This window comes from Oreochromis niloticus, linkage group LG3, assembly GCF_001858045.2.
Source record: "Oreochromis niloticus isolate F11D_XX linkage group LG3, O_niloticus_UMD_NMBU, whole genome shotgun sequence".
NCBI lineage: Eukaryota > Metazoa > Chordata > Actinopteri > Cichliformes > Cichlidae > Oreochromis > Oreochromis niloticus.
Genome location: NC_031967.2, coordinates 21,443,869 through 21,471,769, shown reverse-complemented (window position 1 = coordinate 21,471,769; position 27,901 = coordinate 21,443,869). Strand labels below are relative to the sequence as shown.

The 27,901-nt window shown below is 42.6% G+C and overlaps 1 protein-coding gene and 1 long non-coding RNA gene across 3 annotated transcripts in view; one reads left to right on the top strand and one right to left on the bottom strand.

Annotated features, from left to right (window-relative positions):
• LOC109198185 (low affinity immunoglobulin gamma Fc region receptor II-b) overlaps positions 1-27,901 on the top strand; it is a 997,390-nt gene that overhangs the window by 8,701 nt on the left and 960,788 nt on the right. The window lies entirely within an intron of this gene.
• Positions 2,140-4,999, bottom strand: LOC102078457 (uncharacterized). 2 transcript variants are annotated; one of them, XR_002059180.2, is made up of 3 exons: positions 4,157-4,291; positions 2,690-2,750; positions 2,140-2,577 (listed from the first exon to the last, which is right to left on the bottom strand). It is a non-coding gene; the product is annotated as an uncharacterized LOC102078457 (long non-coding RNA). The 2 variants fall into 2 exon arrangements; XR_268028.4 differs by lacking the exon at positions 4,157-4,291 and adding an exon at positions 4,828-4,999 and having other exon boundaries at positions 2,141-2,577.

Genomic DNA, 27,901 nt, shown 5'->3' with positions numbered 1-27,901 from the left:
AACTCAAAAGCATGAGCAAATAATGCACTCAAGAAATAACTGATTGTCTTAAACCTCATTCCACAAAACAGTTACTGGCAAACACAAAATATTGGGTCACAGGGCCATGAGAGTTAACTAGCCAGTATTTAAGTTTAAACATAATTTGTGTTCATATCAAAGGGAATAAAAAAATTTAGAGGGGAAAATTCCGCTACATTTAAAAAAGATCGGTTTTTATATGTTTCACTGATGGTTCCAATGCTTGCATGGTGTAAATAGCAGAAAGCTATTTGTTAGTCTGAGACAAAGAGGGGATCAGATCATGAGAGTCCTGACTTGCTGGTGTGCCATCCAGAGTTTGAAGTAAAATGGGATGACAGCATTTCAGTCCTGTTTAGGGTGAGCAATGGAGTTAGACAAGGAGGATTCTTCTCCTCGGCTCATTTTAATCTTCATATTTATGACTTATTGAAAGCCTGTAAAACTGGCTGCATGAGTGGCAGGATTCCTCTGAACCACACTGTACGCACAGATGACCTTGCGGTGTTTAGTCGTTGTAGTGCTCCAGCAGCTCCTTCACACATATTCTGCTTTTGATGTAGAGTGTTGTGAGTGTGTTGTCATGATTTGTAGAAGCAAAGAGAACAAACATGTAAGATTTGCTGATGTTAGAATGGTCTGTAAGGTAACGTATGTCAGACATCTTATTACATGACAGATGATGAAGATATTTGCTTGTGCAGCAACAAACATGCACACTGTGGACAAACTGTAGGAAAGCAAGTTTATAGAAACTTCAAGTAGCTTCTAATGTTGCCGTGAGATTATTACTGAGAGACCCAGATGGTTCAGTGGCGGTGATTTGTTTCCAGCTGCAGGAGTCACTACATTTAAAGCTGTAATAACAAATCTTATTCATAGATTTATTTGCAGTTATTGTGGGTTTAACAAGAAAAAGATTTGGCACCAATACTGTGGAGAGATTGGTACAACTTCCTTCTAACAGAAAAAAATGTTTATATTCTTTCATTTTTATGTTTAATTTTTATTTTATGTAGGTTTTCTTATTTGTTTTTAATTCTGGACCATTGAATTTAATATAGGTGATAAAGTTTTCATGATAAAGATCATAGTTTGACCAAACAAACACTGTATTGTACTGAAATATTATCACTGATCTTCAGAAAAAAAAGCTTCAAACAAACAATTTTCACTGTGATATTTTGAATCCTAACATCTGTGAGCTTTGTCTCTTCACTGCATGTTGTTTTCAGATGTTCATTCAGCAGCGTCTCTCACAGTGAGTCCTGACAGAGTGCAACACTTCACCTCTGACTCTGTCTCATTGACCTGTATTGATGGGTATTGATAAGATTTTCACGATTCCATTTTCGATTCTGTTTAACGATTCGATTCTTTATCGATTCTCTTATCAATTCTTTTTAAAAAAGGAGAACACTAAGGTCGATTAGCTTAGAACTTTGTTTTATATCTTCTCTTTGAACAAGCAATAACAAAGTATAACATAAATTTTCCTGTAGCAATTACACAAGAATATCCAGTAATGTCCCTGCCCACAATTAAACACATTCACTTACCAAAAATCGGGGGCATCTGCTGTGGCAAATAAGTGCAAGCCTTTGGCCACAAACTTAATCACTGCTCGGTGACATTCGTCTATCCTGGCCTGAAAGGAGACGCTACCGGTAGACTGCTGGGTTGAGATTGACGAGTCCGGAGCAGAATTAAAAACACGACATTCATTTAAGGTTATTGTGTGTTTTGTGAGCAAATGCTTTTGCATATTTGTAGTGTTTCCTCCCTTAAATGAAATATCTACTTTGCAAGTATTGCAAGTTGCCCTGTTGTCATCCGTTCTCGTAAAGTATAGAGTAGTGATGTGCGAATCATGAACGAATCGTTTAATACTCGAGAATCACTCTACTGACTTGTGAATCATGATTCACAAGCCCAACGGACTCACTGACTCATCCCTGTTGCTGTTAGCAAACTAATTTCATTAGTAGAAATATATCTAGTGTGGAAAAAAACAATTAGGATGTGACACCAACTCAGTTCCAACTGCAGGATCTAAGAAATCAGAGCAACTAGCACCTACACCTACACCTTCAGGGTCATCAGAATGGTATGCTGGGTCAAAACACACCACTAAACCTACCTTGAAATCTTTAAGTGAATCTGAATGATGCTTCGTCTTTTTGTGTGTATAAAATGTACCAAAGATATTTGTCTTGAAAGAGCAGCCTGAAAATAAAAAAAAATTACTGTCTCACTATTTTGTAAATGTGATCCAATATGTCCAAAATAATCTCTCTCTGTGGTAAGGTCACTGCAGTCACACAACTCGCACCTAAAAGTGACTGAACTGACAGCTGTCTGTTTAAAATGAGAAGAGTGACATCTGTAAACATGTGTTTTTAGTCCACACCAAGTCTTAAATGTGCATGGACAATTTACATATACAAAGATAACGCTGGCTGGGTCCATAATGGTGATGTAATCTACAGTGTTTCAATAATTTGTACCTACTACTCTCCCTGATGGAACAACGCTTGCACTGCCACATACAAGTCACTGAAAGAAAAAAAAGAGAAGCAGTTTTAAGGATGGTTTTATTGGCACCTTTTTTTTCACTTTGATTAAATCATAAAACTATCATAAAAAATGTATGATGATAAAAACTTACCATGTATTAAAGAGGAGGCACAAACAATCAGAAAAAGGGGGCAGCTTTCTTTGTGGTGTTACTATGGTAAAGAAAACAGACAAAATTATTTTATAAAAATTGCACAGTGGATTTTTTTTTTATTTTGTTGCAAATGTATTAAAAAAATACAAATACATATAAATACCTCTTGCAATATAAAATTCACAGATAAATATCCAATCTGTTGCCAAATGTAATAGCAGTGTTTCACACTATGCAATAAAGATGCTGGTAGTTGTGGTAAAGGTCCGACAGGCGATTTTCATAACTATCCGCCATTGCCTTTTCCTCTGACCTCGTGTTCATGCTATTTTTTCAATGCACTAGCGTTCAAGTCAATTCGAAGGATGCAGCCCCTGAATTTGGAAACAGCTAATATTTAGCAGCTCGCGCACGCTAGTTTAACTTGCCTTACCGTGAGAGGCCGAATGCTTAAAAAAAGGAGAGAGAAAGAAAGAAAGAAGAAATGCAAATGATAATAAAAAAAGTGAAGAAAGACCATGTCTTACAATAACCGTCATTTAAAACCAAAGTGAATCCTAACAGAGCTAGGTAAAAGTTCAATGAGACAACCATACTAGCTTTAGCTAACTTCATTTACTTTGAAAGTGAATTACAAACGTGTTAAATATTGAACTAAACATATCAATAACCACTAAAAGCACTATAAGAGTAACTGCGAAAACGGGTAACAAGAAAAAATGAAAAGCAATGAAGGGGAAATGCTAATAATGACATAAATATAGCCGGAGTGGATTAGAAATCAGGTATTAGACGGTACCGATTGGCACCATCTAATACCCGATTTTCACTGTATTTGCTCCGCTCCCGTTGTCTAATGACCAGTGTTGGGTAAGTTACTTTAAAAAAGTAATTAATTACTAATTACTTAATCAATAGTGTATTTAAAATACTTATCTAATTACTGTGTCTGAAAAGTAACTTAATTACTCAATAAGTAATTTAACTAAATACTTCTTAAAATCCCTATAAACCTTGAGTGGACAAACAATAGAAATTAAACTCTTTAAATAATAATTTATTTATTTTTTAAAGACGGAGACTCTACAGCAGCGGTCCCCAACCTTTTTTGCGCCAGGGACCGGTTTATGCCCGACAATATTTTCACGGACCGGCCTTTAAGGTGTCGCGGATAAATACAACAAAATAAAACTAGTACCGGTACCAAAAAAAAGAAGATTTATTCATAACACACATGAAAAGACCCAGGAAAACCGAGTTAACGATAAAAACGATAACAAAATAATGCTAAAAACCAATAAAAACCCTGAAAACCATACATTTCACACCCGAGCCTCAACTCTCGCGGCCCGGTACCAAACGACTCACGGACCGGTACCGGTCTGTGGCCCGGGGGTTGCTCTACAGTACGCAGCGGTAGCATCTCTTCTACAATGTAGCCTGCAATCATTTTTTTAAGCTCACCTTCAGATGCTTTCTGTGCTGCTGAAGTAAAATCAAGGTTTCCCTGCTTAGCAGGATCCATGTGTTCCCCATGTTATCCATGGATAATGAACAAGGATCACTCAGAAGTGTTCGTCTATGCTCTCGTGTCAGGTGCTTCAGTAGATTACTCATGCTATCAACAGTGGCTGATAGTTTTTACATATTACTGTAATGTTCTTGTCTGCTTGTTTCAGAAAAGTGAAGAGACGGGAATATGTCCATTTCAGAAAACAGCCACTCTCTTCAGCCGAGTCCGACATCTTCCGCTTTAGAATACGACTATGCAGCAAACTGGCGTGAAATGACGTGCAGCTGCACTACAGCGATGTTAAAGCGGCAGAGTTTATGTCTACATTTAGAAGATAAATTATTGAAATTAAATAATGATATTCAGCGAGTTTAATTATTTTACAATGTAACGCAAGTACATTGTAAGTAACTGTAATTAAAATACCTAAAAATGAACAGTATTTAGTTACTCTACTTTTTCAGTGGAAAAGTAATTTAATTACAGTAACGCGTAAACATGTGTTGCATTACACCCAACACTGCTAATGGCAACTTACATTTGGAATTAAAAACATTGTTAAACAATTAACCGAGGGAACCACTTCGTTTGACTAAGATATTTTCAGTTATTTATTACTTACCTGTATTGTGGAAGATTCCGCAGAGGGAATCGGCAGTTCACTGAACACATATAACTTTCTCCGCGTTCCCGCCTCTTCACTTCTGGGAAGTTTGAGCATGCGCACTAGGCATCGGTTTTAGAGTTGTTGATTTAAAATAATTACATTTAATTGAACTGAAAATGCAAATCTAGTTCATTAAACGTTTTGTTATTTTATGTTAAACCAACAACTGATAATGATTTAAAAACATAAACTCAATATGTTCATGTTAAATAGACAAATGTCTATTGAATTAATCAAACAACTGCCTTAGCTGACTTTTTTGAGTGTAGGATGGAACCAGGGATCTTTAGCCTGTTAGGTGAGTGTATTTACCACTGTGTGTGTAAACCTTGTAAATGGTGGATCAAACAACAACATCAAAATTTATACATTTGAGCCAAAAGCTCTCGCTGTTCAGTTTGAACTCTAAAGGAGCAACATTTCAAAAAAAAAAGAAAAGGAAAAGAAAGAGTCTGGGGAAGAGCTCGACATGTTTATGGCATTATTTATTTATTTGTTTATTTATTTATTATTAGTCCTTTATTTATCCAGGTAAAAAAAATCTCATTGAGATTAAAAATCTCATTTCCAAGAGAGACCTGACCATATTTGAAGCTACACAGAAGAAAAAAAAATACTGCTCGTAAAAAGGTGCAAGGATTACATGAAGGAGAACTGTATTACATAAATATCAACTAGGGTCAGCTTTGATCTGCCCTGAAGTGGGCATGCTCCTTAACATCATTTCCTCGAAACTTTCTCTGCCTCTTCAAGTAGAAAAGAAGGAGACAGAAGAAATAAAGGTCACATTTTACATAGCTGGAATGAAGCCTCATCATAGGAGGGAGTGTTTGCCCAGGCACCAAACAGGCTAGGACCACCCTTGCACATGTTGTTTGACATGCATGCAGTACTAATGCTGTCTAATCAAGTAGGACTTCCAACACCAAGATGCTCCCAGGCCATTAGTGGTGGTCAGTTCGATCCAAATATCAATAGTATCGATCCTAAGTCGGCATCAGTATTGGATCGATACTAGCATGGTGAGATCAATTCTTTACTTTGAGTTCTGCTTGTTTGCTATGCTGTGCTTTTGGCAAAAACGAAACAACCAGGTCGCTGGACTCACCGCTCCTGTGTCAGCGGAGAGCACTTTGCTCCCTCTCCCCCACTTTTATGTTTCGGTGTTGCACTTAGACACGTTGGGGGTTGTTAAGTTGTTTACATATTAATTATATATATTTTTTTGTTTTTGTTGTTGAGAATTTTAATTGTGATTTTTTGTATTATAGTTTATCAACAGTATTTGTTTTAATTTGTTTACTGGTTGACACTTGAGATTAAAACAAAAACAAAAAGATCGCCACCACGGCAGACCCGATGGCATTTTCATGCTTCGCAGCATCATTTATTCTTACAATAATCACACGGTTGCTGTAACAGTACATTTAACGGCTGCAGCTCTCCCGCTGGCAGCCCGTACACATCACCACCACCAAACCTGCAGCGGCATCGCAGAACACGCCCTGCCACATACCCCCCTCGCCCGCTTCACCTCACCCTGCGAGCAGGCGAGGGAATCGGCCCGGACCATCGGCGCCCCATGCCCCAGCCCAGCGATGGGGAAGTGTCCACTCTGGCCGTCGCCCGCGCCTCCAGCGGAAGCCCCGGAGCTAGCCTGATGGCCACCCATATGGCAAGCAGCGGTGGCGAAGCAGGCGTGGAAGTGAGCCGGGGCTCACAGGCAGCTGGGCAGCCTGCGTGCCGAAGCGGACAGCATGCCGCCTTCAGGCGTGGCAGGACCCCCACGCACCTCGACCTCCGTCTCCAGCTTGGTAGGTCCCGCTGGCGCGCCAGCCTCCGTCTCGCCCCGAGCTGCGCGCTGTCCACCCTTACAGTGATCACACGGTTGCTGTAACAGTAGCCTACATGCAACGGCTGCAGCCCTCCTGCTGCCAGCTGTACACATCAACACCAAAAACAACAACAGCACAAGCAGCGCACAGGTTTTAAGCCGGCGAGGCATCATTGTAGATGCAGTGAAGGTGAGTCCATCTCACCTGCAGCGGCATTGCAGACCACGACCTGCCACAATAATAAAACATTTTTTATTTAATTATAAATAAATTATTTCTCCTAATTATGTCCTGGGTTTTAACTAATTAATAATACTAAAGGAAACATCACAAAAAACACTTAAGGTCATGAAAATTAATTGCGATTTAGCAATTCAAAGAGGCATCCACCTTATTTATTGAAAAGTATCATATCGGTATTGGTATCGGCGATACTGGCCCGAATTTACTTGGTATCGGATCGATACCAAAATATGCAGTATCGCACACCACTACAGGCCATCCGAGAGATGTAATCTCTCTAGCGTGTCTTTCTGCTTTTCAAAAGCAGAAAGATTTTTTTTTTTAAATTTGCAGAGTTCAAGTGTGAAATTGAAAGCCATGCAAAGAATAAGTTCATAGTAGCCATGACAATTTCAACTCATTATAATGCCTATGTTAAGGCTGGGGTTGCTTTAGCTCAGGTGGTAGAGCAGATCACCTGATAATTGAAGGGCCGGTGGTTTGATCCCTTCCTGCTCCAGTTTGCATGCCAAATATCCTTAGGCAAGACACTAACCCGATGCATCCATCACACTGTGAATGTCAGATAGAAAGCATAACATAGGAAAAGCACAGAAAAAAAGTGCTTGGGTGGACCAGGAAAGTTGTATAAAAGCACTTTGAATGCTTGCTTACAGTAGAATAGTTCTTTATTAGAAGCAGCCCATTTACCACACTCTAAAACTGATTCACAGCCCATTATCATCCAGTTCCCCTTTTTTATCTGTGTGCACATTTTTATTCCATGCAAACAGTTTTGTTCTTTTTCCTTGTTCTCTGTACATGATATGAACTTTGTTTGGGCTTAAGAATAAATAAATGAAAAATATCAAATATGTAATATCAGCTAAACAACAAAAGTTGTTTTGAGAACATACATGTTTTCAAAAAAGCTCCACTTGGCACTGGCATTTATGTATGTGATATGATGAACACCACCAACACATTGATGATAATAATAATAATAATGAAAAAAAATTAGTAATAACTGCTGCTTTGTTTTCTCCAGCATTCACTCAGAAGAGCGAGAACAGAAGAACACTGTAGGAAATTCAAAACATGTACTAAAGATAAATACATAATGATAATAATAATAATAATAATAATAATAATAATAATAATGATGTGATGTACTGAGGTTACACCAGATGCTGCTCTGACACTGCTGTGAAATCTGAGCCTAAAGGTTCCCTCTCTTGGTAATGCTATTCTCTTAGTTACTCCACAGATATCAATAGAAAGAGGAGAAAAGAGTCAAAAGCACTTGTTATGCAAGGATTAAAAGTATCTTGTAACTAATAATGGGGTAACTTGTTACCCCATTATTAGTTAATGGGGTTGAAGTTGATACCCCAATAATAGGGGTAATAAGTTCAGGTTTTCTCAAAAGTACAAGGCAGTACAGTCAGGGTGGTTGTTATTCACACCTCCTAAAGGAATATCAGCCCTAGGAAATACAAAAATAAATTAATGTTAAACAATGAACTATTTTGGAAGCTAAATAGATTTGAAATGTACCCCAGCAAATGAATCCTTTTAATTACACTTTTATTTTTAACTTTAAAGAGTTCAAGACTGTACAGTGTATATCCATGATGTGAATGTCAGGGCCACAAGGCCAATGTGCAAAAGAGGACTCAAAAACAGTTTCTTTGTATTAAACAAAAGTTGATGTAACACAGGGGTGACTATGGTCACCACAATGGCAGGGAGAAAGCTTCACAGGAGTGGGGACCACTGTAGAAGAAGGAGAAATGAGTTATTCCAAAGCAATGCATGAAGGAGAGTTTATTAATGGAGGGCAGTGGGAAGAAATTGCTGATTTGAGAGTGAGGAGAGGTTCCTAAGGGAGGGATGGTACCTGGGTAGGGATGGGTACCGGTGTCCGGTGCCATGATGGGACCGGTTCTGACATAAACGGTAGTAACCAGACCGAAAAGCAGCGCACATTTCGGTGCTTTTTTTTTTCCTGAGCCAATTCTAGCCAATCATTTTACGTTTCCGAGGATAGTAGGCAGGGCCAGGTACGTACGTTCTTTTAGAGCAGAGCTACAGATTAAAAATGCCCAAGGCCAAGCGATCAAAAGTCTGGCTGTACTTCACAGCAAAAGATGCAAACTCAGCAGCCTGCAACAAGTGCTTTAAGCTGATACTGTGATATGTGACCTCAAATCTGATGAAACACCTGGCGACGCATAGCGTTTTTTTTTTTAAAGCCGAGAAATGCGCCGTGTTTGATAGCTTGCTGCGAGACCTCACACCGTGCACATCTACTGCGGGTGTGGTGCCTGTTATCGGACCCGGAGTTAGCAACATCCCCCAAAAACCCGAAGAGTAGAGTCCTGGCCCCTAGCCCTGTCAGTGTAGCAGAAATGATGACGGATGATGATGGCAGCAGCAGCCGTTCTTCTCTGCGTGAGTAGCTTCATGTTGTTCGTGTGTAATTAACGTTGAGTACGCTAACCACATTATTACATTAATGCATGTAAGGTGAACTAGCAAACACCGTCGTAGTTACATGCGGCTGTCTTCTTGTTTGATGGCAGATACTCCCTTCACCCTGGCCAAAAAGGCTAAAATGACCAAAGAAAAAGTGGAAAACAGTTAAACATGAGAGGTTTTTGGACAAAATTTGTGTTTTTTCCATTGTTTAAGCACTGCTTCCAGCCAAGAGTGAGACCATATATGCCCTATAGCTGCAGAAAAGGCTAACATTGTTATCTTTTTACAAAAAAAACAGCTGAACATGAGAGGTTTTTGGACCAATTTTGTGTTCTCCATTCTTTAAGCACCGGTTTGAGCACCGTTTAAGCACCGGCACCGTTTCACCGGTATCGGATAAAACCTAAACGATACCCATCCCTATACCTGGGAGAGAATGGTAGCTCATGATGAGAGCCAGAGATTAACAATAAGTAATGATTCAATGCGGAGAGGTGTATAAATGGTTTAATGGTATATATGGTTTAAAAGACTATTAAGATGGGGCCTGATTGTTCAAGACCTTGTATGTGAGGAGCAGGATTTTGATTCAATTCTGGATTTAACAGGAAGCCAGTGAAGGGAAGCCAATATAGGAGAAATATGCTCTCTCTTTCTAGTCCCTATCAGCACCCTCTCTGCAGCATTTTGGATTAACTGAAGACTTTTCAGGAAGATTTTAGGACATCCTGATAATAATGAATTACAGTAGTCCAGCGTAGAAGTAATAAATGCATGAAGTGGCTCCAGCAGATCCCAGGAACAACACTGGAGATCTCTGACCAGAAGAGCGCAGTCCTAGGAACAGCTAAGATACTTGCATAATTGATGGCTGACTAAATACTTTTTTGCCCATGTATGTGTGTGTGTTTATATTTATAATGAAATATGCATCCAACGATGAGATACACACAAACGTGTGCAAACAATCTCAATAGAGACTACATGGAAACATTTATGATGCCCCAGGGAAGTCTTTTTGTTCCTAGATCAGTCATCTGTAATTCTCGTTTCTTTGTTACCATTGTGGCCTGAAGCTATCAGCTTTATCATAAAGGTCACATTTACTTGGTACTTTGAGTCCTAATCTACATTTGGTTCTCCTTTACAAACTGAGTCTGGACAGAATCACGTAATCTGGATGGGCAATATCTAGTGTTCCACAGACCTATTGTTTTTACAGTGGTTCACATCATCTCCTTTTCTTTTATTGTGTTTACATGTAATCACATGTGAAATTCAGTGTGCATCTGTAAATACTTGTACATGTCAATGCAAGACAAAAGATTTTCAGAATAACTGAGCTTGCCATCTTGGTTATTTTTTCAAACATACAGGTCTTCAGTTTCAGTTCAACAACCCACTGAGTCATACATACAGGTGGGTAAAAATAGATTATCTGTGTTCTAGACAGTAATCAGTTCTGAGGACACCAAACCTGAGTGACAAGTAGAGCGGCAAGGCTGAGATATCATATGTGCAGAAGGTGGATATGGTCGACAAATGATGTTGAAGCTTGAGATGTGAAGCAGGAGACAAGAAACAGGAAAACCAAAAAATGGAAAAAAAAAAGTGGGCTATTATTAGAATAAACCTCAGTTTGAGGTTCATGTTAAATTTATTTCCACTGTGAAAGCTTTGTCTTCTATACCTGCATTGGGAGACTTCCATTTGAAAAAAATGTCATCAGTATAATAAACGGCTGTCAAGTTTGGCGTAGCGTATGTTGGGCATGCTATGTTTGAATATCTTTTAAGGCTAGAGCTTTGACTACACCTACACTGGAGAAAAATAAGTGAAATGTAGCAAAACTACTTATTTCAACATTAATTTAACTATTATTAAGTGATAGTTTGGGCTCTTCTCTATACGGTGATTTTTTTATTCCTCCATACAAGTGTAAGTGATACTTCAAATTTTGCACTCCCAGCATCTTTGCTATGGTGAAAAAAACGTATGTTTCTATACATGTGTAAAGAAAGCTCTTAAAACATGCAGTTATTCCAATTGGGCTTTCATCAAATCGGCACAGATGCACAGTAAACAAGGTCTGACAGCAACTAATGAGAAAAAGAATTACAAACAGAACAACATTATCATTATGTAGCAGGTTTATCAGAGAAACTCAGGAGAGTCTTCTCCAAGTGGGAAATCCCAGCCACACAGACAAAAACTAGGTCATCCCAAATACAAATACAGTACAGTGAGGAGTGCACACTGGACAAACTAAACAGCCACTTCATAAACACATGGTACAACATAATAGTGCCACCTCGACAGGACAAGAGTCAGCTCTACACATGCAACTAAAGGATAAAGGTCACTCTTTGGAAGATAGCAATGTATGTGTTAAAGTTTCATTGTTAAACTTAACAATTAAGTTTAACATCCAGGCATCTATGAAAAAAGAATTTAATAAATTTAGCAGAGTAAAAATTTAGCAGGAAGTTAGCTCGCTGGTTTCGCTAGTTACCTAAACATGATATACCATGTTCTGACCGAGATCCTGGAAACAAAAAAAAAGCATACAACTTTGAAATGAAAACAGAAAACTACACAGCAGTGACATTTGTAGGGTTACTGAAGTTGGGCTAGCTGGTATATAATGCTGTGCTATGTGATTGCTAGTGACACAGCTATGTTAGCATAACACAGTGTGCCCAAAATTCCGTCCGGTTCATGTCCCAAAGTCAAACAAACACTGATGCACACTGAAGCTGTGTCCCAAATGCAGGCCGCATCCTTTGGAGGCCGCATTTGTAGACTAGTTACGTCAGAGCGACACGACGAAGGCTGTCCCAATTCGTAGACTCCTGGGAATCTGGCCGACAAATGCGTCTTCCTTTGTGTATCCTTCGTGGCCCACGATATCCCAGAATTCATAGCATGGCTCAGCCTATTCCAGTTTCCAGCAATGGCGGCAGCTACGGAGGCGGTAGAAACGGTGGCCAAGTACACCTACCCTACATGTAAGTTGTTTTTGAAGTATGATGCAAATGTTAAGATGTTAAAGATGTTAAAGTTAATAAGGCAGTTAAATGGAAGTAATTTTTACAGTCATTAAACTTACGAAATAAACTTAGAAGTACAGTCCCGCTCTTTTTTAACGTAAGGGTTAGTTAATATTACACTTTCTGGGTCACAAAATAAATTTTTAACATATTTTCAGGCAAGAATGTAGCTGTGTAAACTTTAAATATCTACTCAGTTTATCAAGACATCACATATTTGCAAATGTGCTCTGAATATTTTGGAGATGACGTAGTACCCACCAGCTTGATAGCTGACGGGGAGCCTGCGAGAACACTGGCTAATTTTCAGTTTTCCGACCCTGCGCTATCTTTCGCTCCTAAGGTTAACCCTCTGGGGTCGATGGACCCGACGGCACGTCAAAATCACATGACCAATTTAAGACGACACAGCTACAAGATGCAGCGACTCAGAGTCTGCACTTCAACTTGGGTCGAAAGTGCGGACTTCAAACTGTATACCAGTTTTTGAATTGTGTCGATGGGCCACGTGAAACCAGAGTTATGATAAAAACACGCAATGTTTTTTCTGAACAAAACAGTGGTGTTTACAGCGGGAAGAACAGTAAACACAGCGCTAGCAAACACTTTCTGCTTGCAAGTGAAAAAAGAAAAAGGAAAAAACACCCCTCCCTATTGGTGTTAAAGTTTACCATGTCAGCCAATCAAAAAATGATATGGCAACATGTGGCACTTGGTTGTTTAGGAAGAAGGGGAAGTTTTAGGAGTGACACCCGCGACGGAAAGCGGGCAAGCGAAAGAAAGAGAGACAGTGAGTTTTCATGTGTGAGACATTAGTGACGTTTATTGTGTTTGGAGGCTATAGTTAGTGTGTTGTGTAGTTATTGTTTTGTATTGTGTGTCAGTTATACTGCCAAATGTCACATTTCCTCCAAAAAAGCCACCAATGGCAGATTCCAGTGTAAACGTTGTCTCCACATGGAAAACAGGACTGATACACCTCCTGTTGTCAAACCTGTACGGTTTAGGACTTTGCTGTTCTCCTCTATCTTATACTGTCGTGGCTCAAGAGTTGGGCCATAAAAATTCTCCAGATTCTGATTTATAGATGAAATGCTTCCTGTGTCGCTCAGATTTAACATCAGCATAGTTCACCTTGTAATTGGAAGGTTGCCGGTTCAAGCCCCGGCTTGCACAGTCTCGGTCGTTGTGTCCTTGGGCAAGACACTTCACCCATTGCCTACTGGTGGTGGTCAGAGGGCCCGGTGGCGCCAGTGTCCGCCAGCCTTGCCTCTGTCAGTGCGCCCCAGGGTGGCTTTGGCTACACTGTAGCTGCCATCACCAGTGTGTGAATGGGTGGGTGACTGGATGTGTAAAGTGCTTTGGGGTCCTTAGGGACTAGTAAAGTGCTATACAAATACAGGGAGTGCAGAATTATTAGGCAAGTTGTATTTTTGAGGAATAATTTTATTATTGAACAACAACCATGTTCTCAATGAACCCAAAAAACTCATTAATATCAAAGCTGAATGTTTTTGGAAGTAGTTTTTAGTTTGTTTTTAGTTTGAGCTATTTTAGGGGGATATCTGTGTGTGCAGGTGACTATTATTGTGCATAATTATTAGGCAACTTAACAAAAAACAAATATATACCCATTTCAATTATTTATTTTTACCAGTGAAACCAATATAACATCTCCACAATCACAAATATACATTTCTGACATTCAAAAACAAAACAAAAACAAATCAGTGACCAATATAGCCACCTTTCTTTGCAAGGACACTCAAAAGCCTGCCATCCATGGATTCTGTCAATGTTTTGATCTGTTCACCATCAACATTGCATGCAGCAGCAACCACAGCCTCCCAGACACTGTTCAGAGAGGTGTACTGTTTTCCCTCCTTGTAAATCTCACATTTGATGATGGACCACAGGTTCTCAATGGGGTTCAGATCAGGTGAACAAGGAGGCCATGTCATTAGTTTTTCTTCTTTTATACCCTTTCTTGCCAGCCACGCTGTGGAGTACTTGGACGTGTGTGATGGAGCATTGTCCTGCATGAAAATCATGTTTTTCTTGAAGGATGCAGACTTCTTCCTGTACCACTGCTTGAAGAAGGTGTCTTCCAGAAACTGGCAGTAGGACTGGGAGTTGAGCTTGACTCCATCCTCAACCCGAAAAGGCCCCACAAGCTCACCTTTGATGATACCAGCCCAAACCAGTACTCCACCTCCACCTTGCTGGCGTCTGAGTCGGACTGGAGCTCTCTGCCCTTTACCAATCCAGCCACGGGCCCATCCATCTGGCCCATCAAGACTCACTCTCATTTCATCAGTCCATAAAACCTTAGAAAAATCAGTCTTGAGATATTTCTTGGCCCAGTCTTGACGTTTCAGCTTGTGTGTCTTGTTCAGTGGTGGTCGTCTTTCAGCCTTTCTTACCTTGGCCATGTCTCTGAGTATTGCACACCTTGTGCTTTTGGGCACTCCAGTGATGTTGCAACTCTGAAATATGGCCAAACTGGTGGCAAGTGGCATCTTGGCAGCTGCACGCTTGACTTTTCTCAGTTCATGGGCAGTTATTTTGCATCTTGGTTTTTCCACACGCTTTTTGCGACCCTGTTGACTATTTTGAATGAAACGCTTGATTATTCGATGATCACGCTTCAGAAGCTTTGCAATTTTAAGACTGCTGCATCCCTCTGCAAGATATCTCACTATTTTTGACTTTTCTGAGCCTGTCAAGTCCTTTTGACCCATTTTGCCAAAGGAAAGGAAGTTGCCTAATAATTATGCACCCCTGATATAGGGTGTTGATGTCATTAGACCACACCCCTTCTCATTACAGAGATGCACATCACCTAATATGCTTAATTGGTAGTAGGCTTTCGAGCCTATACAGCTTGGAGTAAGACAACATGCATGAAGAGGATGATGTGGACAAAATACTCATTTGCCTAATAATTCTGCACTCCCTGTACAGGCCATTTACCATTTACTGAACACAAACTATATTTTTGGACTGGCACAAATAATTTGTGTGCCTTCTTATTTGATGCAGAACACCTGATTGTTCTGTAAAGAGATTTAAATGGTTATATAAAAACGCCTGTCACGCCCGGAGTGGCAGGCGTGTGGAGATTATAGAGAGGACCCAAAAGGCGGCAGCTCTGGTGCAGGTGAGTCTTTATTTACTCGCGTGGGTACAAACAACAAAGGCAGGTGAACAAAACTGAAAAACCTAAACTGGGAAGAGCTAACAAACAAACCTGAAACCCTGGGTCGAGAAACGGAGATGTAGGGAGAAAACACGAGAACACGGAGGGGAGCAACACAGACGAACCAGCAACTAACAGAGGCAGACACGAGGTTTAAATACACAGAAGGATAACGAGGGAATGAGACACAAAAGGAGGGCACAGCTGGGAGTAATCGGACCTGACGAGACAGGGGAAAAGTAAACTGAACACACTGCAATAAGACAGAGACTTTTAAAGTAAAACAGGAAACACATGCACGTAATGACACAGACTCAAAACGCAGACTAAACACAGGGATACACTGGTAGAAAAGAATGAACACTAACCGAGGAAGAACAGAACCAAAATTACAATAATAGAAAACACAAAACGCTGGGTCAAAAGGACCCAGGATCATGACAGTACCCCCCCTCAAGGGCTGGCCCAGACAGCCCAAAACAAGAAAACCAAGAAACGCCCAAAAACAGAAAACAACCCGACCAGGGCGGGCGGTGGGGGTCCAGGAAGGAGGGCCCGAAGCCAAAACAAAACAGGAGCACCAGAAAACACAACATGAGCCCAAAACCAAAAGAAGACAAAAAGGAAACACACCGGAGCACAGGAAAACAGTCCAAAACAGAACACCACAGGGGGCCGGCTGTGAGGACGGCGACGTGGACACAGTTCGGGGGGACGGCCAGGGGGCCGACAGCACCGGAGCCCGGACAGTTCAGGGGGCCGGCCGTGAGGACGGCAACGTGGACACAGTTCGGGGGACGGCCAGGGGCCGACAGCACCGGAGCCCGGACAGTTCAGGGGGCTGGCCGTGAGGACGGCAGCGGCGGCGACGTGGACCCAGGTCAGGGGACCGGCCCGGGGCCGACAACCCAGGAGCCCGGACAGTTCAGGGGTCGGCCGTGAGGGCGGCAGCGGCGCCGACGTGGGCACAGTTCAGGGGCCGGCCGTGCGGGAGGCAACGGCGGCGACTCAGGCGAAGGCGGTCCGGGGGCCGCCCACGACGGCGATGTCGCCTGGCCAGTGGCCTGGAAAGCGTCCAGTCAGCTGCAGACCCCGACGGGGTAGGACCAGGCGACGCTGAAGACTCGGAGGCTGGACCAGGCGACGCCGAAGACTCGGAGGCTGCTGTTGGCGTGGCTGATGAGGCCGCAGGTGACGGCGTGGAAGCCGGAGACGATGAGGCCGCAGGTGACGGCGTGGAAGCCGGAGACGATGAGGCCGCAGGTGACGGCGTGGAAGCCGGAGACGATGAGGCCGGAGGCGCTGCAGCTGGCGTGGATGGTGAAGCTGCAGCTGGCAGCGGCGTGGAAGCCGGAGACGGAGGCGCTGCAGCTGGCGGCGGCGTGGACGCCGGAGACGGAGGCGCTGCAGGCGGCGGCGTAGAAGCCGGAGGCGGTGGCGCTGCAGCTGGCGTGAATGAAGAGGTTGCAGCTGGCATGGAAGCCGGAGACGGAGGCACTGCAGCTGGCGGCGGCGTGGAAGCCGGAGACGGAGGCGCTGCGGCTGGCGGCGGCGTGGAAGCCGGAGACGAGGCGCTGCGGATCCCTTGGACCCTCCAGCGACGACAGGAAGCAAAGGCTGGAGCGGTCCTTCGGACCCTCCAGCGACGACAGGAAGCAAAGGCCGGAGCGGTCCTTCGGGCCCTCCAGCGGAGACACGAGGCAAAGGCCGGAGCGGTCCCTCGGACCCTCCAGCGGAGACACGAGGCAAAGGCCGGAGCGGTCCCTCGGACCCTCCAGCGGAGACACGAGGCAAAGGCCGGAGCGGTCCTTCGGACCCTCCAGCGGAGACACGAGGCAAAGAGTCCACTAGCCGACATAAAGGCAGCGGGCAATGCACTGAGCACTGGCTTTGCCCAGGCAATGCTAACACGGAGGAGTTCTCTGAGGGCTGCTTAATCTTCAGGGGTCCAGTAATAGCTGGGGGGTGAAACCTAACTTCTGGGGAGGCCCTGGAGTGCATTACTTCGCCTGAAGCAGCTAAAGCGCAAGAATCTCCCTGGGAGGAACTTAGACTTTCTCCCTGCATGAAGTGAGTGTGTGAGACTGGTGACGGAATGAGCGACGGAGCTACGGGGGACACTGGAGCTACGGGGGACACTGGAGCTACGGGGGACACTGGAACTACGGGGGACACTGGAACTACGGGCGGCACAGGGGCCTGAATTACAGGCGGCACTGGGGCCTGAACTACAGGCGGCACTGGGGCCTGAACTACAGGCGGCACTGGGGCCTGAACTACAGGCGGCACTGGGCCTGAACTACAGGCGGCACTGGGGCCTGAGCTGCGGGTGAAACTGGGAGCACTGGGGCCTGAGCTGCGGGTGAAACTGGGAGCACTGGGGCCTGAGCTGCGGGTGAAACTGGGAGCACTGGAGACTGAGCTGCTAAGTGAGCTACTGGAGACTGAGCTGCTAAGTGAGCTACTGGAGACTGAGCAGCTAAGTGAGCTACTGGAGACTGAGCAGCTAAGTGAGCAACTGGAGGCTGGGCAGCTAAGTGAGCAACTGGAGACTGAGCGGCTAAGTGAGCTACTGGAGGCTGGGCAGCTAAGTGAGCAACTGGAGACTGAGCAGCTAAGTGAGCTACTGGAGACTGAGCAGCTAAGTGAGCAACTGGAGGCTGGGCGGCTAAGTGAGCAACTGGAGGCTGGGCGGCTAAGGGAGCTACTGGAGGCTGGGCAGGAGTGGCGGAGCGAGGCTGGGACGAGGAGGTGGGGAGTTTGTGTAGCTCTGAACGTGGAAGTCCCAAGAACAAAGCAAAGGATTGCAGTGGAGTAAGCCCAGTGTCTTCCACCACATAATCCTTCTTTCGCCGCTGCTTGCTCCTCCTGCAGGGCCTGTCTTCTGAAAGCAGCGGTGGAGTGACACCAGAAAACTGAGCTGAGAGCGGCTGCTGAGCAGGCGATGAGCTGTTCTCATAATCATCTGCCGCACAGAAGACAGCCCCAGAATGAACAGTCAAATAGTCCGAAAACTGAAAAGAGTCCTCACTCACCACAGCCGGCGAATTAGAAGTCCGAACGTCCGGCTGTGGGGTGGCGCGCCGGCGGCGCGATCGGCGTTTCCTCCCCGCAGATGGCTTCGACGGGCCGGGCAAGATCACATCCGGCGAGTCGGGCAGCGAGGCAGGAGTGCCTGAGAGAAGGTGAGGAGTGCGCCGGAGAAAAGCCTGCATGGTCGGAGGAAGAGATTCCAAAAGCCATGGCAGGCCAGAAAAGAGCCGTTGAAGCCGGCTTTCAACAGCGCGGCGAAGCTCATACGGAGGGTTCTCCAGCCATTTCCCGAGGAGGATCTCCACATTATAGGTGATGTCATCTTGGAGCTCCTCAGACGGATTGAATGCCGCAGGGTCCATGGTGGCTGGTTCATGCTGTCACGCCCGGAGTGGCAGGCATGTGGAGATTATAGAGAGGACCCAAAAGGCGGCAGCTCTGGTGCAGGTGAGTCTTTATTTACTCGCGTGGGTACAAACAACAAAGGCAGGTGAACAAAACTGAAAAACCTAAACTGGGAAGAGCTAACAAACAAACCTGAAACCCTGGGTCGAGAAACGGAGATGTAGGGAGAAAACACGAGAACACGGAGGGGAGCAACACAGACGAACCAGCAACTAACAGAGGCAGACACGAGGTTTAAATACACAGAAGGATAACGAGGGAATGAGACACAAAAGGAGGGCACAGCTGGGAGTAATCGGACCTGACGAGACAGGGGAAAAGTAAACTGAACACACTGCGATAAGACAGAGACTTTTAAAGTAAAACAGGAAACACATGCACGTAATGACACAGACTCAAAACGCAGACTAAACACAGGGATACACTGGTAGAAAAGAATGAACACTAACCGAGGAAGAACAGAACCAAAATTACAATAATAGAAAACACAAAACGCTGGGTCAAAAGGACCCAGGATCATGACAACGCCTAAGGCCTTGGCTGCATTTTTAGGTAAATAGTACCATATAACTTTGTTGTTTGCAAATTTTGAGCATATTTTTTTAGAAATGTACAATTAAGTTATGAAAATGATTCGTTAAAAATGTTTGTGGGTTTTACAGTAAAAATTCTAACTTTTTTCTACTCAGATTTTGAATTTTTTGTCTGGATTTAGATCAATTCTGCTAATATAGTATGCCAAAATGAAAAAATAACTCAAATTTCAGATATTTCAGGTTGTGCTGACAAAAAGTAATGATACCAAACAAGGCAAGATAAACAGTTTTTAAAGGTGAAATATAGAGGTAAAATCAAAAGTAGCCAAAAACGGCCAATTATATATGATATATAAGTCACTTAGATAACTTAAAAATGTTATTGTTTGGCTTTTTTCAGTGTTTTATTTGTTCGTGAGTAAATTGGTTTGGAGTTTTCACACAGCTGAATAAACATCAAACCGATTTACTCACGAACAAATAAAACACTGAAAAAAGCTGCATTTTCACACAGCTGAATCAATCAGAAAACCAATTAAACAGAAGTGTGAGATGGTTGATTGTAATCCAATGTCCTGTTATATTTTAGGGAGGAAGGAGGAGACAACTGCTTTCATTAAACTCCGGCGCGACAATGAGAACCTTTTCACCACTGCTAAAAGCTCAGCCACTGTGGGTTGGAGGTACAGCAACAGTATGCAGTTTTTAATCTGTTAGGCATAAGGGAGAGTGCTTATTCTTTCTTTTACTCCGAAGTTTGTACATTTTGCTCTGGATGCTGTTCAGGAATTGATATGTTTTATTATTTTCTATCTGTTAGGGCAATTCTTGCCTGCAAGGAAAAGTCACCCAAAAGAAATGGGACAATTTAAAAAACAAAAACAAAGTGTGTACAGCAGTATTCAAGTGGGTTTTATGGGTGTTATGGCCTTATTCATGTAAACCTATACTGTTCCTTTTTTTTCTTTCAACTATCACTTTTTATTTGCTCTGCCTTTAGGATTGCAAGTACCCAGGATCAGGCGAGGGAGTGAGCAGGAAGCCCACTGCTGCTACATGGCCCTGGTTTGCCCTCATGGATGAGATGTTAGGACAAAGGCCTTCTACCAGGCCTCCAGTCCTAATTGCCTAAATGCCTCCATCCAAAAACTCCATCGAAACTCCCAAGCAAAGACTCACAGCCTTGGCCAACCGCTTGAGGAGGTACACCAGAGAGATGGAAGGCAGGAGAATAAACCAGCTGTTCTCCACAGAACCAGCCAATGTGTACTCTCAGTGGCAAGGGAACAATACGGCACTACCAAGGCTGGAGACGGAGAAATACTGGAAGAGCATATGGGAGAAGGACACAACCCATAACGGCAATGCTCAGTGGCTAGTGGATCTGAGTGCAGACCATAGCAACCTCCCTGAACAGGGTCCAGTAACCATCACAGTGGCAGACATCCAAGCAAGGGTCTTTAGTATGAAGATTTGGACAGCACCAGGGCCCGACATGGTTCACGCCTACTGGCTGAAGAAGCTGACTGCACTCCATGAGCTTCTGGCAGCACAAATGAACCAGCTGCTAGTTGACGAGAGACACCCGGAATGGCTAACCAAAGGCCGGACGGTCTTGATCCTCAAGGACCCCCAGAAGGTACCGGTCTCATCCAACTACCGACCAATAACTTGCCTCAGTACTACTACCACGGGCGACCGTGGCTCAGGGGGTTGGGAAGCATATCTGCAACCGGAAGGTTGCCGGTTCGATGTCCTGGTCATTGTGTCCTAGGGCAAGACACTTCACCCTACTGCCTACTGGTGTTGGCCAGAGGGGCCGATGGCGCGATATGGCAGCCTCGCTTCTGTCAGTCTGCCCCAGGGCAGCTGTGGCTACAACAGTAGCTTGCCTCCACCAGTGTGTGAATGTGAGAGTGAATGAATAGTGGCATTGTAAAGCGCTTTGGGTGCCTTGAAAAGCGCTATATGAAATCCAATCCATTATTATTATTACATGGAAGCTCCCATCAGCGGTGTAGGGACTAATGAGATATTAAGTAACGTGTTACAGTAACTACGTTATTATTGTGGTAATGAGCACGGTAACTAGTTATTATGCCAAAATCAGGAACATGTTACTCGTTACTGGGATTTAGATAGGCTCGTTATTCGTTACTTTGTGTGGTGGCTATCGCGGAGCTTCCACAGATTCACTAACATTAGCAAGTGGTGGAGGCCAGCAGGTGGATGAGGGAAGGGGAGGCAGGAGGAGCGGAGACCCGAGGCAGCCGCCAGTCCGAGTGTCAGGTGAACTGAACTTCAGGTAAGAAGTTATGACCTGCAGTCTATCTGGGTCAGATATAAACCAAGTTTCTTTTCGTTATGCTGAATTTTTTGTACTGCGTACTAGCTAGCATGACGGAGTTTCTATACAGCTGGGTGGGTGCTATGTTACTGATGTTGAACTTTATTTTGTTCATAAGGTTAATTATTAGAGTTGCCAACCGTCCCGTCAAAACCAGAATCGTCTCGTATTCAGAGAAAATATTACGCGTTTCGTATTGAGGTGAAAAGGAACAGTTTGTCCCGGACTTCAGCTACAATGAAAAAGACACAAAGCTGGAGTTATTCTGTGTCTTTGCTGCACAGCTGCCTCTTCTTCTCTCATTCTCTCCCCTCCCTCTCCTGTTTCTACTTCAATCATGAACCTGATCAATGATCAGCTGATTGGCTTTTCTGTCGCAAGTCCCGTCTCTCTTGTTTGTTTATCACCCACTTTGCGCCAGAAAGAAGAAACTGCTGTTAAACAACAGCAGCACGTTTAAGCTTGGTAAGGTGTTGTTAGAATTTATTTAATATTACTTTCTAGTATCAGCTGATGTTTGCTGGAGCCACAGCTGTAAAAGCTGCTGGTCATGGACCACGTTGTGGAGCGTCATTTACCTGGCAGGAAACATGGCGGCTCAAAAGTTTGATTATACTTTACGAGAACGGATGACAACAGGGCAACTTGTAATACTTGAAAAGTAGATATTTCATTTAAGGGAGGAAACACTACGAATATGCAAAAGCATTTGCTCAGAAAACACGCGATAACCTTAAATGAATGTCGTGTTTTTAATTCCGCTCTGGACTCATGAATCTCAACTCAGCAGCAGCGGTAACGTTTGCACGTCCTCTCCCGTTAATGTGGCAGGTAAATAATCAACTAACAGTGCATATTATGTTAGCGCGATCTGCTTTATTACAAAACCTGCCATTACTGTGCGCTGCATTTAGGTGACCATGATGAGAGAGACAGAGTCTGGCTGGCGGTCGCTGGCAGTTCTCGCTGCAGTCTACCGTTAGCGTCTCCTTTCAGGCCAGGATAAACGAATGTCACCGAGCAGTGACTAAGTTTGTGGTAAAAGTCTTGCACCCATTTGCCACAGCAGATGCCCCCGATTTTTGGTAAGTGAATGTGTTTAATTGTAGGCAGGGACATTACTGGATATTCTTGTGTAATTACTACAGAATAATTTATGTTATACTTTGTTATTGCTACAGAAGAATATTTATTTTATTATTTTACATTTACAATTTTTTTTCCCTGGGGACCCTGTGACACCCCATTGAAGAGCCGTAGGCTGTGGATCTCTTAAGATCTCACTGTTGGGTTTGTAAGGCCATGTTACTCCTAAATTTCTATCTTGTTCAAAAAGAAGATATAAAACAAAGTTCTAAGCTAATCGACCCAAGTGTTCTCCTTTTTAAAAAAAGAATCGATAAGAGAATCGATAAAGAATTGAATTGTTAAACAGAATCGAAGATGGAATCGGAATCGTGAAAATCTTATCAATACCCATCCCTAGTCATTATATCGGTTTGGTTATCTGGTGAGAGGGAAACATGAAGATGAAACCAGGAGATGTCCTTACTGAATCATCAGAGCTCAACAGGTGATGTAGAAACAGGTTTAGCGTTTATGTGACATGAATGAATTGAAGGGAAGTTATAAACTGTTTCTGAGAGACAAATAACACCAGGATCCTTTTCTAAGTAGCTGACAGCTGGTAACTGTGCAGGGGCGGGTCTAGAAAAGTTTTGCCAGGGGGGCCAGATAGGGCATTAACAGGAAGAGGGGGGCACAAAGAAATACTATTCTTTCTTATTTTCATTTAAAATATCTAGCTTTTAAAAAATAATTACCTGAATCTTACAACAAACGATTGATAGATTGATGCATATATACCATCAGAACAGTGTACATCACTGTCACAACAGTGTTTTCATTTAAAGACTATGATTTTTCCTATAATGGCGGGCAGGTCTCTAGTCAAAATGCCCGGAACGATTTTTTGTCCCAGTCCAGCCCTGTATGCTTTTCATCTGCAGTCTGGTGTTACCTACATCTTCCTATTCAGAAGGCAGAATTTACGAGTTTTGAGTACAATTGAAAGCACCACGACTGCAGTTTTCATGTTGGATGTAAAAAGCGCACACGAGGCTGTGATGTAGGCTAGAATCATGGCGGCGGTCAGTGACAGTCCAGGCGTGGGATTTCTCTTGTTGAAATATACACATTATTTTTTCCTTTCTATTGGTAGGTGGCACAGTGCACTTGTGGCAAGTAAGCAAGCTAGAAGACTGGCAATCTTGCTGGGTATCCAGTTACGGAAGCAACACATTAACAAGAAAATTCTGAGTAATACCAAAGTTACTTTGCCTAGTAACTAGTTACTTTGAAAGTAACTGAGTTACTTTCGGTAGAAGTAACTAATAATGTAACTAAGTTACTAATTTAAAGTAACTTACCCAACACTGCCTGTCAGACATCATATCGGCTAAGATGAACAGGCACCTGGGTCAATACATGAGTGGGGCACAGAAAGGGATTGGGAAGAATACCAGAGGTGCAAAACACCAGCTACTGGTAGACCGCGCAGTCAGCCGAGACTTCAAGACCAGGCTGACCAACCTGTGCTCTAACTGGATTGATTACAAGAAGGCCTATGACTCAGTGCCCCACAGCTGGATACTGGAATGCCTAGAATTGTACAAGATCAACACGACCTTAAGAGCCTTCATCAGAAACTCAGTGGGGATGTGGCGTACAACACTAGAGGCCAACTTTAACCTCCTAGGACCTGCCGTCCACATATGTGGACATCACATTTTGGGTTATTTAGACCAAAATACTCAATTTTGCTCTGCATCGGCCTGATATCCACTTATGAGGACATTATACTGCTACTGTTCTATCAAAATTTTAAACGAATATCCTCATATGTGGCTCTTATTTTTCTTTAAAACAAAAATAAGGTAAAAAAAAAATCTGGTAATTCTTTGTTTTTACATTCATTGGGCCCCAATATGCCCAAATATCAAAGAGAAATTAAAAATGCATGCTATGGAAGAGTTCGGGTCTTAGGAGGTTAAGCCCATAGCACAAGTCACCATCAAGTGTGGGATCTACCAAGGAGATGCTCTGTCTCCACTGCTGTTCTGCATAGGCCTTAAGCCCCTCAGTGAGATCATTAACAAAACTGGCTATGGATACCGACTACATAATGGAGCAGTTGTCAGCCACCTCTTGTACATGGATGACATCCAGCTGTATGCCAAGAGTGAATGAGACATCGATTCACTGATCCACACTACCAGGATATACAGCAATGACATCGGGATGTCATTCGGACTGGAGAAGTGTAGTCGGATGATAACAAAGAGAGGGAAGGTAGTCAGAACTGACGGAATCGAACTACCAGAAGGCAACATTGCAGACATAGAGGACAGTTACAATTACCTGGGGATCCCGCAGGCAAATGGGAACCATGAAGAGGCCGCTATGAAAGCTGGAACCACCAAATACCTGCAAAGGGTCAGGCAAGTCCCGAGGAGTCAGCTGAACGGTAAGAACAAGATCCGGGCTATCAACACCTATGCCCTCCCCATGATCAGGTACCCAGCTGGTATAATAAGTTGGCCAAAGGAGGAGATAGAAGCCACTGACTTAAAGACAAGAAAGCTCCTTACCATGCATGGAGGGTTTCACCCCAAGTCCAGCACCCTGAGGCTGTACGCTAAGCAGAAGGAAGGAGGCCGGGGACTGGTGAGTGTCAGCACCACAGTCCAGGATGAGACAAGGAACATCCACGAATATATTGGGAAGATGGCTTTTAATCACTGGTTGGTCCCCCAGTCTCTTTTTCTTTTCACAAAAGTCACTCTATTGTCATGCAACTTCCCGAATTATTCCTCAACTTCAGCCTTTAAGTGTGTTAAATCTACATCATTTAGCATTTATGTCATGTATTCACATTCATGAGTGTAAGCGTGTCTTCATTGCCTCTGTGTTTTCTAGTCAGACTAATTCATGCTTCTTTACGCTGAGCTATGGATTCATACTGTCTCGCCCCTGATTCTCTCCAAAAATAATTTCACATGTGACAATTTGTATATGTGTATTGTCTTTTCATTCATGTAATTGTAAGTTTATTTATTTCTTTATCTGTCTCTCTCTCTCTTTTTATTTTTTTTTTTACCTTTCTGTTGTGATACTTCGGACATTTCTAAACCTCACAAGTTCACCCTCAATTTTCAACCCAATTTCCTATTCTCTCTCTCTCGCTATATATATATGTATATATATGTATATATATGTATATATATATATATATATATATGTATATATATATATATATACATATATACATATATGTATATATGTATATATACATATATATATATATATATATACATACATATATATGTATATATATATATATATATACATATATATATATGTGTATGTATATATATATGTGTATGTATATATATATGTGTATGTATATATATATGTGTATTATGTGTATGTATATATATATATGTGTATGTATATATATATATATGTGTATGTATATATATATGTGTATGTATGTATGTATGTATATGTATTAATGTCAAAAACACTGCCACTGACTGCCAAGATAAATTATTTCCATTACCATATCAAAACTTCACTTCATCTTCAAAACCTTAGTACCAGTACACCTAACTTTTCAGCAAATTTAAAAGCCTTTATTTGTGTATTTCCAGTACCCAGAGGAAGTACTGGGATCCTCTGTCAAGCTCATGTACATGTATAAGTATGTACAAATGCACACTGAATTTCGCATGTGATTAGATGTAAAAAAAAAAACAAAAAACAAAAAAAAACAACTGACAGATGATTTAAAACAGACTGAAACACTGTAATATAATATATGTAGTAATGATGTTTGTGTTGAACGCTACATACTACCAATCCAAATTATCTGAGTCTGTCCAGAGTCAGTTCAAAAAGCAGAACTAAATGTAGATCAGGACTTAGTATAAAACAAAGGTGACCTTTATTATGAAGCTGATTGCTTAAGGCTACAATGGTACCAAAAGAAGAAAAAAGGGAAGTACAGAGAAATGATCACAGGAACAAAAAGACTTGCCTTGGGCATAACAATTTCTTTCTTGTACACACACACACACACACACACACACACACACACACACACACACATATACATATATGTATATAAATATATATATATTACAATCAAAGTCTTAATATATAGAATAAAACTTGAATATAGGACTTGAAGACAAAAAAAAATTTTTTTCATGTACTAACTAATAATAAATTTAACTTTTTTTTTTTCCTTTTTAAGCATGCAGTTTTAGTTCAACAACACACTGAGTCATTTCCTGTGTTTGTGTCTCAACCAAACGTTAAACCACACTGTCTTCAAGAGCCATTTGGACGCGATTTCCACGCAAAAGAAAACACTGGGAGCCGCAAATACTTTTTGACATCTAAAATGAAGATAACACTGTATATATTGTTTTTTACCTTTATGCTTTGTGTGAACAACTAAGGTGTGTTGCTTAAATCCATGAAGTGCTACAGAGAAAATTACATTTTATTTATGTAATTAACACATTTTGAACTCTTAAAGAAATATAACAAAAGGAAAGACACCCAGCTGAACTAAAATGATCCATGTAGCAAACAAAAATTGTTGTGAGCCGCCACCGGGACGTGGTCTGCAGCGCCGCTGCAGGGGAGGCGGACGCACCTGAGCAGCACCCGCAATCACGCCTGGCAGCCTTAACGTCTGTGCTATCTGTGCTGTTATGTTGGTATGTGTCGGGCTGTGAGCTGAAAAGCTAAAGCCGGCTGTATGCGTACAGCAACCGTATGTGAGAAGTTGTCAATAAAGAGATGCTGAAAAGCATGTTCATGGAAACATCGTCGGGTCTGCCGTGGTATGT